Raw genomic sequence first — 13,470 nt, 5'->3', positions numbered from 1 at the left:
GTTATAATCCACAAACAAATATCAATACACCAAATCCATCAAACCCTAAAGGGAACTACTCCATAGATATGGAGCAATTCATCACAAATGTATTTAAAGTATAGGAAAACATAAAACGATCCAAACTCGGGTCTTGAGTGAGGAATGAATGATAAATTCCTTGTACTCGTATTCTTCCAACTCCTCCTTAGCCTCCTTAGGTTGAATATGTGTCAAAATCCATAAAATAACATTTTTCCAAGTATTTATACCAAGTAGGGTCGGGCCTAGATAAAATCACCCTTTCTTAGCCGAAATAGGAAAACTACTCTGTAAAAGAAATACACAGGCATGCCGCATGGGGCGACGTGCCATGCCACGCACTAGTGGAGATCTTTAGGAAGCTCAACAATTCAACATGCAACAAAAATACACTGATGCATCGCACTAGTGCAAATTTCTTAGAGTACGGCTCAAATCTTGTGTTTTGACGTCCAGACTTGGTCCTCGACCCTACCCCCCCTCCTCCCAACACGATCCCGGCTTAATCCCTTGGACTTTTACTCATACTTTAAAGCTCAAATAGCTCGAATTAGCTCCACAACATCTACATAGCTCGGAATCACTCCTACAAGACATAAAACACACAATAAGTGCAAAACACTATCAAATAAAGCTCAACACAAGTAAAGTGCAGTAAATTAGAATGCAATAAATGACTAAAATACGTAATTATAGCCTACCATCAACACCCCACACTTAAACCATTGCTCGTCCTTGAGCAATCAAACTACATTACACATAGACACGGCCTTTTTAAAACAACTCTACTAACTCATCACACCAAGAATATTTAAAACAGATTAAGCACAATACCATAACATCCTTGCCTCAAGATTTGACTCAAAAGCACCACATATTTTTTATAACCCACTCACTTACTCTAACACAGAGGTCAAAGATTCCCTTTCATTCATGAATAGAGTGATCTCACACAAAAACAGAGAGTAGTTCTACACACAATAAAATTAGAGCACAATTAAGAACTTAAGATAGAAAGAATTCGCTCACTCTTAGAAACAACATTCATATGCCACAAAAGATGTACCATAGGCTTTCCCTTAGTGTAATACTTTGCTAATCGAGCTCATTCAGGCAAGGATCAAGTAGGACTTTGTTTGGTTGTAATGTAGGCTTGTGGATGGGTAGGATACATTTAGATATAAGAGTGACTACACCTCCCTAATCACTTTAATACATATAATTAAACGTTCAAAACCCCACACTTATGCCAAACCATAACTCCACCTTCAAATTAATATACGTCAACTCCCAACTTCTTTAAGCGAAAATACATCGAGAGTTACCACTATCAAGGAATATTGTTCAAAAATCATACAATTATTTTTTCTTTTCTTTTTCAATTCAAATGGCTCTTACTTTTTCAAAACAGTGCACCTTTCTCCTTATTCATTAGTTCCACTCAAAAGCCAAGCCGAGACCCCACACTTTAACTTTTACAAAGTTTATAAAACATTCAAGTGTTCACGAGAGGTAAAAGGTTCAAATAGATGGTCAATTCAAACAAAGGGTAAGGCTTGTAATGTGGTTACCAAAAAAACTGGATTACAGGCTCAAAGGGGTTAACTAAGATACATAACAATTAGGTGGGTAAATGCATATAACTGGCTCAACAAAGAAACACCTCTATCACTTCCAAGACTGAATAAAACTACTATTTCACTTTGCAAACACACGGGGCAAGTTCTAGACATCAAATGCAATGTACAGAACAATACAAAACCTCACACACACATGGCACATAACTCACTCAGGATCGGACTATAAAGACACTCTAGTCAACGTAGTTAAGCAAAGTTAAGATCATACAATTCAAGGTACTTATACAAGAGTCAAAACCTGAGCCTAAGAGTCACAACTAAAGCACTAACTATTCTCAAGGCATAATAAATTCAAGAGATATTGCTTTCACTTCAAATCACAGCACAAGATTTCCTACTCCTAAAAAAAATAAAAACTAACTACCCCCGGTTCAAATAAAACCCTTGGAAAAGAACCGCGGTACAAAGAAAAACAAAGAGTGACTTGTTACACTACCTACCAAAAAATATGTCTTTTTCTTTCGACTTTACTCCCTCAAGAAACCTGTCGATGATATCCGTCGTCGGGAAAAAATGAAAATTTTAAAATTTTTATGTTTTTTTTTCAAATTTTTCTAGCTTTAACTACTAACTTCTAAGCAAAAAGAAACACATATACATACAAATATCCCCCACCTGACACTTTAAGTTGTGGCATGTCCCCATGACACACAATTAAAAAGCATAAGGTAAAGGAAACTTTACTGAACATCTAGTCGGGGTGCGAGTCGAAGTCGGGCTCCATTCCTCACCTCTGAACTAATGCACACATCCACACAGATAGCTTTTTCTCGGACTTTTTGGGGTATACCCCACACTTATCTTTCTCGCTCATTGCAGCCTTCTCTTTCGAGCCCTTCACTTTCCACTCAACACTCGCAGCTGGTTTGTCCTCTTGTGCCCCCTTTTGTACATTCATCTTAAAAGTCACAGTCTCCTCACCCACTTTAAGTATGAGTTTCTCTCGTGTATATCTAATATAGCTCTACCCGTCGCTAAGAATGATTTTCCTAGGATGAGGGGGACCTCCATGTTTTCCTCCATATTCACCACTATAAAGTCCACAGGAAATACGAACTTATCCACCCAAACTAACACATCTTCCACTATCCCCTAGGGTATTATAGTCGTTTGGTCTGCCAACTACAAAAATATGGGTGCAGACCTTATCTCTCCAATCTCCTTCTCTAATTTCCTGTAGATAGATAGAGGCATTAAATTAATTGAGGCACCAGAATCACATAAGGATTTATTAAAATGAATAGTTCCTATAGAAAAAGGTATAGTAAAACTCCCTGATCTCTACACTTTTGTGGGAGTTTATTTTGTAATATCGCGCTGCAATGCTCTGTGAGCTTGATCACAGATGTTTCCTCTATCTTACTCTTCTTCGTAAGAACCTCTTTCAAGAATTTGGCATAAACAGGAATCTGTGAGAGTACTTCTGTTAATGGTAAGTTTACATGAACTCGTTTTAGCAGATCCAAAAATCTCCCAAACTGCTTTTCCAGCTTTTCTCTACTTTGCTTTTGGGGGAAAGGTAGAGCAGGCATATACTTGCTCTCCTTAAGTTCTTCCTTTCTCCGAATTTTCTTCCTTCTTCTTATTCTCAGTTTTCATCTGGCCTTTCTTCTTATTATTAACATCACTCTTCAGCTGCTCCCCACTTTCTTTTTCAAGTCTCACCTCCTTTTGGATTGGGGTGAGATCTTTCAACACTTGCCCACTTCTCAAAGTTACAGCGTTTACTATTTCTTTGGGATTTCTTTCAGTAGCAGTAGGGAGAGTTCCTGGAATCCTCATAGACAATAGAGTAGCTAGATGCCCAACCTGTCTTTCCAAGTTCTGAAAACCCGTGCTCAGTTCTTTGATAGCTACTCCACGTTCCCGTATAGATGCACTATGAGTTTCAAACCTCTAATCAGTTTTCAAAATGAAGGCCTTCATGAGATCTTCTATGCCAGATTGAATGGGCTGTTGAGGCAGATGTTGCTGCCTCTGCTGATTTGGAAGACAGGAGCTCCTTGTCCCTAAGGTCTGGAGTTATTTTGTTGTCATGCATTCGCAGTACCCTAGATGAACTCCAGGAAAAATCAGGGTGCATCTGACCCATTGCATTAAAATTTTAATTTCTCACAGCATTCACTTCCTCAGTTGAGGCTTGACACCCATGAGTAGGGTGCCCTCTTCCACATATATCACAAGCTGTGTGAGGCTCATTTTGTATCGAGCCTAAGGTCAGCTTTCGTATTTCTTTAGCTATAGCATCAAGCCATACCTACACAGATGTATTAGCATCAACTTGGTGAACACCAGCTGATCTTCTTCTTTCAGCACTCTCAAAGGACCACGGATTATCATCTTCAGATAACTCATCAATAATTATAACTATATCCTTTGGAGTCTTCATCATCAAAGGGCCTCCAACTATATTGCTCAATGTTCTACGCGAGGCGGGTGTCAATCCTTCCCAAAAGTCTTGGAGTTTCATCCAGAGTTCAATTCCGCTATGTTGACACTTTCTAACTATCTCCTTAAACCTCCCCCATGCTTCAAAAATAGTTTCAGTCTCTTTCTGGCAGAAGTCATGGATTTCTATTTTAATCTTGCCCATCTTAGCTGAGGAGAAATATTTATCAAGGAATTTTCTGGTCATCTCCTCCTAGGTTCTAATCGAGCCACTAGGCAAACTTCGAAGCCACTCCTTCACATCATCTTTAAGTGAAAAGGGGAATGCCCTTAAGTACACTGCATCTTGTGACACCCCATTGTATTGAAAGGTGTTCATAATTTCCTTGAAGTCCATTAGATGTGTGTTTGGATTTTCATTTGGCTTCCCTCTAAAGATAGCAATTTTGAAGGGTTTGAAGCAACCCTTGCTTTAACTCGAAATTGTTTGCTGCTATTAGAGGTGGTCTAACACTTGATAAACCTTGATTGTAGACCGATCTAGCATAATCACCAAGTGGTTTCCTAGCCCTGGGAGCTATATTTCCGAACTGGTCTGCAGCCAAGGGTTGATTTTGAGCAATTCTCGACCCCTCTATTCTTTATAGATAATCTGTGCACCTCAAATAGCTGCTTCCTCAACATCTCGTGCAGCTTTTTCTCGTTGTTGGGCTACCTCTTTTGCAGCCAAATTTACATTATCATCATTGACTCCAACCATAGCTTATTTTCTTGAGGATTGCCCAACCTTTTCTAGCTTCTCGGTGAGATTTCTTTCCTACCTTAGCTGCCGTAGTTATTTTTCTATCTCGGGCTCGTATGGTTGCACTTCTTTCGCAGAAGCTCGAGTCATGCACCAATATTAACCTGTAACATGCGCATAGTTAATGAACACTAAACATAAAAAGGGAAAAAAATAAAGAAAAAAAATCCTGAATTAGCAATAGAACTATTTCAAACACTATTAATTGTCAATCCCCGACAACGGCACCAAAATTTGATGATCTAAAAACACACACTTAAATTTTGCTCGCTAGTTAAATATAGTATAGTATAATATCGTATCCACGGGATTGGATTTAAACAGTATTCTCGTAGTTTCTAGCTTGATTGCTATCCGAGATAATCAAAAATTGAGAAGTATATGATTTTCAACTAAAATTACTAAGAGTCCTGAGCTATTGACTAAGACAATCAAAATAAAGATAATCAAGGAAGTTATCAGTGGGAGAAAATAGGTGTTGATATGATCGGTGCAAAATAATTATTCGGGATCTAACTAGATAATTCACTTCTAATGTTCAAGTGAGCCTCTTGAATTCACTCAATTATTAGTTCAAATGTTCAGTGGAATCTCCTCTCTCGATTAAGTCTCAACCCTATGAGATGAACCAATTTAAGCTCGGTGAAGATATGCAAGAATGCATAGTGGATTGGTTTTTAGGAGAACCTCTCTCGATTATCCTCCTAACTAGGTTTAATTGATGATTCAACTAGCTTCTTTCGATTACTAAGAAGAATTAATGAACTCAACCAACAATATAATGCAAATACATCAGAAGTTATGCCTCTCTCGATTACATGAACAAGTGAATATAGATGCAACAATTAAATCATCCAAAAACATTTCAATATATAAAACTGAGTTATAATCCACAAACAAATATCAATAGACCAAATCCATCAAACCTTAAAAGGAACTACTCTATAGATATGGAGCAATTCATCACAAATATATTTAAAGTATAGGAAAACATAAAATGATCCAAACTTGGGTCTTGCGTGAGGAATGAATGATGAATTCCTTGTGCATGTGTTCTTCCAACTCCTCCTTAGCCTTCTTAGGTCGAATATGCGTCAAAAGTCCATAAAATAACATTTTCCATGTATTTATACCAAGTATGGTCGGGCCTAGACGAAATTACCCTTTTCCTAGCCGAATTGAAAATTACTCTATAAATATTTGCACAGGCGCGCCGCATGGGGCAACGCGCCATGCCACGCACTAGTGGAGATCTTCAGGAAGCTCAACAATTCAACAGGCAAAAAAAAATACGTTGTTGCATCGCACTATCGCCACCCTACATCGCACTAGTGCAAATGTCTTAGAGTACAGCTCAAATCTTGCGTTTTGACGTCCAGACTTGGTCCTCAACCGCCAAACACGATCCTGGCTTAATCCTTTGGGCATTTACTCAGACTTCAAAGATCCAAATAGCTCGAATTAGCTCCACAACATCTACATAGCTCGGTATCACTCCTAAAAGGCATAAAACACACAATAAGTGCAAAACACTATCAATTAAAGTTCAACACAAGTAAAGTGCAGTAAATTAGAGTGCAATAAGCGACTAAAATATGTAATTATAGCCTATTATCACCTCCTGAAGAATCAATTTATGCAAACCATCTACACTGAGTACACATAGACTTCTCTACATCCGAAACACACCGTCATCTCCAATAGTGACCTCCTTGGCATCGTCGTGTTGAACTGTGTCCTTGAGGACAAGCAAATAGGGGTAGTCATACTAACGCTCTAAAATACAATCATATAGGGAAGACTGAGAGACCATATAAGCTAAAACTCGATTCGGCTCCGAAACATCCAATATAAAAAACTGGTTGGCCAAGGTCTGAACATCCAATGCTAATGGCCTCTCTGCCGTCGGTAGATATGCTAGACTGCCCAAGATCTTTGCCTTTCGACTCAAGGCATCGGCCACCACATTGGCCTTCCTGGGATAATATGGAATGGTGATATCATAGTCCTTAATCAACTCTAACCATCTACGCCACCGCAAGTTAAGATCCTTTTATTTGAACAGATGTTGTAGACTTTGGTGGTCGGTATAGACCTCACAAGGGACACCGTATAAATAGTGTTGCCAAATCTTCAGGGAAAGAACAACAGCTGCTAACTCAAGGTTGGGCAGGATAATTCTTCTCATGTACCTTCAGTTGTCTGGACACGTAGGCAATCACCCCACAGTCTTGCATCAACACCGCGTCGAGGCCAACATGCGGCGCATCACAGAACATTGTGTAAGACCCCGAACTTGTAGGCAACACCAACATTGGGGTTGTAGTCAAAGTAGTCTTGAGCTTTTGAAATCTCTCCTCACACTCCTCGGTCCATTTGAATGGAGCACTCTTCTGGGTCAATCTGGTCATAAGAACAGCAAAAGATGAGAAACCCTCTATGAAACAACGGTAATACCCTACTAAACCAAGAAGAATCCGGATCTTAGTAGCTAAAGAAGGTTTAGGCCAACTTTGCACTGTTTCAATCTTCTTTGGATCTACCTTGATCCCCCCACTCAACACTACATGACCCAAAAACGCCATTGAAACAAGCCAGAATTCACACTATGAAAATTTTGCATACAACTTCTTTCCTCCCAAGATCTGAAGCATAGTCCTCAGGTGCTGCTCATAATCCTCCCAACTCTGGGACTACATCAAGATGTCGTTCATAAACACAATGACGAATGAGTTAAGATAGGGCTGGAATACACTGTCAAGTGCATGAATGTTGTTGGGGCATTCGTCAGCCCAAATGACATCACAAGGAACTCGTAATGACCATACCGAGTCTTGAAGGCAGTCTTCAGAATATAATAGACTGACCGCAAATCAATCTTTGAGAACACTTTGGCACCCTGTAGCTAATTAAATAGGTTATCAATGTGTGGCAATGGATACCTTCTCTTCACTGTAACCTTGTTCAGCTGTCGATAATCAATACACATGCGCATCGAGCCATCCTTCTTCATTACAAACAAGACCGGAGCACCCCCAAGGTGACACACTAGGCCGAATGAAGCCCTTATTAAGCAACTCTTGCAACTGCTCCTTTAACTCCTTCAACTCTGTTGGGCCATATGATATGGTGGAATAAAAATGGGCTGAGTGTCTGACAATAAATCAATACCAAAATCGATATCCCTATCAGGCGGCATGCCGAGAAGATCCGTTGGAAATGCATCTAGATAGTCCCTCACTACAGGAACTGACTCAACGGTAGGAGTATCAATACTGACATCTCTCACAAAGGCTAGATATGCCTCACACCCCTTTCTAATACCCCGTTGTGCCTTAAGGACAGACACCACCCTGCTAGGAGCATATTCCAAAGTACACCGTCTTGGAGTGACAATCAAGAATAACATGATGGGGCGACAACCAATCCATGCCCAAAATAACATCAAAATTTACTATACTAAGCAATAACAGATCATATTTTGTATCAAAACCACCAAGAACAACTAAACATGACTGATACACACAGTTAACAATAATGGAATCTCCCACAAGCGTGGGCACATAGACAGGAGAACTCAAAGAATCATGGGATATACCTAAATATGGAGCAAAGTAAGTTGATACATAGGAATAAGTAGAGCCTAGATCAAATAAGACTGATGAATCTCTATGACCAACCGGAACAATATATGTGATAACTAAGTCGGATACAACCTCCTCCGTCCTAGTCGGAAGAGCATAAAATCCGGCCTTGCCTCCCTCTCTAGGGCAACATCTATCTGCCCGATCTCCACCTCTAGCTGGCTGTGCAGGACTGGTGCGGTAACCACGGCCTGAGAAGTCTGGGGGCCTATGGAATACGTGGAGCCTGAGTATTCTATAAAGGTGCACCCCTCCTAAGTCTGGGATAATCCCTCACCATATGACGTGTGTCACCAAACTCAAAACAAGCTCTTGGAGGACGTGGCTACTGGAACTGGCCCGGGCCTAGTCAGATGGACTGATAGCTGAAAGAACCCAGTACAGGAGGTGCACTAGACAGTGGCGGTGCATAATGGGCGACCTCAGACCTGGGAGTGGCCGAAACACCACTGGAAGCTGGGAGTGCTAAATGAATAAGATGACTTACATAGCCTCTACCATGACGGGCTACAACTGGGGCACGGGCACCACTATATGTTCCAGAATCTCGTGGCCCCCTCTACTTTCTCTCTCTCTCTCTCTCGACTCCACATACCCGCCAATCTCCTACCGATCTCCACTACCTACTAGTGTGGGGTATCAGTCTCCAACTCTCGACCATGCTAAATCTAATACCAGGGTAGAGCCCCTCGATAAATCGACGGACTTGCTCTCTGACAGTGGAAACTAATATAGGTGTATGTTTGTACAACTCGTTGAACTGGATAGCATACTCCAATATGGTCATAGCTCCCTAGCGCAACTGTTCAAACTCTGCACCATGCATCAAAAAGGCTCTAAGGAACAAAATCCCTCATGAACATCTCTGAGAACTGAGCCCAAGTAAGTGAAGATGCCTCAGCTGGGCTACCCAACTCATACGCTCACCACTACTGATAAGTCGCTCCCTTAAGTTGGAACGTAGTGAAAGCAACGTCACTCGACTCCACAATACCCATAGTATGGAGGATATGGTGGCACTCCTCAAGAAAACCATGTGCATCCTCTGAAGCTAAGCCGCTGAAAGTAGGAGGGTGGTACTTCTTGTACCTTTCGAGCCTGATCTGCTCCTCCCCAAATACTATTGTCCTAACCTTGGGATGAACTAGAACAACCGGCTGCACTAGTATGACCTATGGGACCTAGTCAACCTGGACCCAACGCTATGGGATACGGGCTGTAGGAGTCTGTGCTCCCCCCACCTGAGATGTGGCAGGAGCAAGTGGAATAAACCCCGCCTGAGTTAGAGTGCCAAACATGCTCAAAAACTAGGTAAGAGTCTCTTGAAGTGTAGGGGTAGTAACAGGAGTCTCAGGTGCCTGCCCTCCAGCTAGAGCTACTAGGGGCTCCTCTGTAGCAGCTCGGGCAGGTGCTCTAGCTACACCATGTGGCCGTCTTCGGCCTTTGTCCCCCCCCTCGGCCACGGCCTCTCGTAGCTCTTGCAGGGGCGCAGGTGTCTGATCATCAGATCCAACTATGCGTGTCCTCACCATCTATGAAAGAATACAAAGAAGATATTTAGAATTCCGAAGTCAACAAATTCGCACGATAAGGAATCAGAGAAGACTTTTCCTAACAGTTCCATAACCTCCCAAAGATTGCAAACGTCTTCGTACCGATCCGCAAAACTCTACTAAACCTGCTTGTGACTCATAACACCTATGAACCTAGAGCTCTGATACCAACTTATCATGATCCCAATTTCTCTCCGTAGGATGTCGTGATGTCACCTAGTCTCTAAGACTAGGTAAGCCTAACATTCATGCAAAAAATAACTGAAATAATGATTAAAGTCTCAATAACTCAGTATAATATGAGGTAAACACCGCAATTCAACATAACAACTCCCAAAAACCCGACGAATACAAGTCACAAGATCTATATAGTAGTACTAAATATCCCTATACATTAGTGTCTATAAAAGGATAAGGAAATAGAATAGTCTAGGTAGAGGGGGACTCCGAGGCCTGCAGACGCCGGCAGGTATACCTTGAAGTCTCCAAAGTTGAGCTCTTGCTAGTGCTTGGATGGGTAGGAGTTACCTGGATCTGCACAAAAATATGTGCATAAGCGTAGCATGATACACCACAACGGTAACCAGTAAATGCCAAGCCTAACCTCTGTAGAGTAGTACTGAATATCCCTATACATCAGTGTCTATAAAAGGATAAGGAAATAGAATAGTCTAGGTAGAGGGGGACTCCGAGGCCTGCAGATGCTGGCAGGTATACCTTGAAGTCTCCGAAGTTGAGCTCTCGCTAGTGCTTGGATGGGTAGGAGGCACCTGGATCTGCACAAAAAGATGTGCAGAAGTATAGCATGAGTACACCATAACGGTAACTAGTTAGTGCCAAGCCTAACCTCGGTAGAGTAGTGATGAGGTTAGGTCAAGCCCCTATTGTAATAAATAAGAAACAGGACGAATAATTTAACAGTGCAATAATAATAACAACGGAAATGAAACAAGTAAGGAATAAGCCAAAATTAACTATATAGAATCAAGGCAGATAATGCATCACAGAAGAATCAAGAAATGTTAAGTCAAGAAAACAAAACAACCACATACAAGTGAAGTAATATAAAAGTACCAACAAGAATCACTACCGAGGTACCGCCTTGTAGTCTCAAATCACAAAAACTAATCCACAATCTTTTCTTATATCTTCGTGGAAGCCTTGCATTTAGTTTTGAAGATCATTTTTCCCGAAATAGTATCCTGCGTTTTAGCCCACCTTATCACACTGTGTAGCCTCAAGTAGTTCCCCTACTAGTAACACGAGTATCAAGCCCACCTTATCACACCGCATGCGTTTCAACCCAAAAACCTTATACCACCGCATGCGTATCAATATTACAATGTATCACAAATCTCACATCAAGTGCCCAATATCACAAGTTGTCAAGAAACTAACAACAATAGTATTTTCACAACAAGTAGCACTTGGCTCAACCACAATATGCATAAGAGTATTAACAATAACAATCGAAAGTGAATAACTTAACGAGAATAGTATTTCACACCTTAACACTTTACCTCAATGTGAATCACGGTGCTTATAAATCAATACCAATTGCAACAACAAGATATTCCAAGAATAATAACTTTATGCAAAGAATTCAATGAATAAATAATTAATACGGAATAAAGGAAGCAAAAATTTCGTCTAAACATGTAGAGCAATTAGCAAATAAGAGATAAGACAAGTAGAACATGTGAAAATAGACTAATGATGATGAATACAACATGATAAAATAACTCAATTACGACATGAAAGGAATCTACATAGTTAAAACCGGTAAATTTCTATATTTAGCCCGTGTAGACACTCAACACCTTGCGTACACGGCTTCCACACACCATAATTATCACAAAACAACACCAATCCTAGGGGTAATTCCCCCACACAAAGTTAGACAAGACACTTACCTCAAAACACGCAAACTCAATTCACTAATAGGCCTTTCTCTCGATTGTCCAACTCTGAATGGATCGAATCTAGCCAAAACAACTTCATACCATTAATATAAACTATAGGAACCTAATTCGAACAATAAAGTTACGATCTTAGCAAAGAAATAAAAAGTCAACCCAAAAAGTCAACCTGACCCCACGTCTCGGAACCCGACCAAAATTACAAATTCTAACACCCATTAGATAACGAGTCCAACCATTCAAGAATTACTCAAATTCGACCTCAAATCGCCTTTCAAAACCCCAAAATTTAGTCTAGGAAGTTTTCACAAATTTACAACTCAAATCACTAATTATATGATGAAAATAACAATAGATTCATAAAATATAGTCCAATCCGGGTTTGAATCACTTACCCTAACGATTTCCTTGAAAAACCTTCGAAATATTGTCTCACACCGAGCTCTAGGTCCAAATTATGAAAAATAAGAGGAAACCCACGTTTTGAAACTTAAATTCTACTACCCAGTTGCCCTCTATCGCGATCACGGACACAGACTCTCAATCGCGTAACACAATTCTCCCCAGCTCGATAAAATACACTTCGCGATCGCGTAAAACCAGTCGCGAACATGATGAGCAAGCTTCCTCCCCTACGCGAGCGCGTCCCAGGTCATGCGTACGCGTAGCACAAACCTGCCTTAGCCCCAGTCTCGCCATTCTTGATACACGAGCGTGATGTGCCTTACGTGTTTGCGATCAACAAACTCGGCAAGCTTCACGATAAATTCTAGCAACTCCTTAAGATTTTACGCGATCGCACGAAAACCTTCGCGAACGCGTAGAAGGAAACTAGATAAGTAGAAAACCAGCAACTTTAGCAATAAAGACTAAGTCCAGTTGGTTCCGGATTCACTCCGAATAACACCCGGGGCCCACGGGACCTCATCCGAATATACCAACAAGTTCCAAATAACCTAATGAACCTACTCTAGGGCAAAAATCACATCAAACAACATCGATTCTACGAATCGCAACCCAATTCAAGCCTATTAAAACTATAAACTCCGAATTCCGAAACTAATGTTGATTTATACCAAAATAACTCCGATTGACTTCAAACTTTGCACACAAGTCATAAATGACATGACAGACCTGTTACAACTTCTGAAATCGAAATATGGCCCCAATATCAATAAAGTTAACTCCCTATCAAACTTTTCAACATTCCAAACCTTCAACTTTCAAACTTTCGCCAATTCATGTCGTAACAACCTATGGACCTCCAAATCAACATCCAGACATGCTCCTAAGTCTATTATCACCATGAGGAGCTATTAAAAATGTCAAAACTCTATTCTGGAGTCGTTTACATAAAAGTCAAACTACGGTCAACTCTATCAACTTTAGGCTCCAACTTAGGGACTATGTGTCTCATTTCACTCCGCAACTCGGCAAATTACATCATCACAATCCGTCCAACGTGGTTACATACATAATAACATACCCGGTATGGTCACAGGC

General features: G+C 40.7%; 1 non-coding gene across 1 annotated transcript; it reads left to right on the top strand.

The window, feature by feature from the left end:
- Positions 1-4,141: 4,141 nt before the first annotated feature.
- LOC138876647 (small nucleolar RNA R71) lies at positions 4,142-4,248 on the top strand. The gene has a single exon (XR_011401990.1). It is a non-coding gene; the product is annotated as a small nucleolar RNA R71 (small nucleolar RNA).
- The last annotated feature ends 9,222 nt before the right edge of the window (positions 4,249-13,470 follow it).

Source organism: Nicotiana sylvestris, chromosome 8, assembly GCF_000393655.2.
Source record: "Nicotiana sylvestris chromosome 8, ASM39365v2, whole genome shotgun sequence".
NCBI classification, from domain to species: domain Eukaryota; kingdom Viridiplantae; phylum Streptophyta; class Magnoliopsida; order Solanales; family Solanaceae; genus Nicotiana; species Nicotiana sylvestris.
Note: the sequence above shows the minus strand (reverse complement) of the source record. Positions and strands in the feature narration are given on the sequence as shown.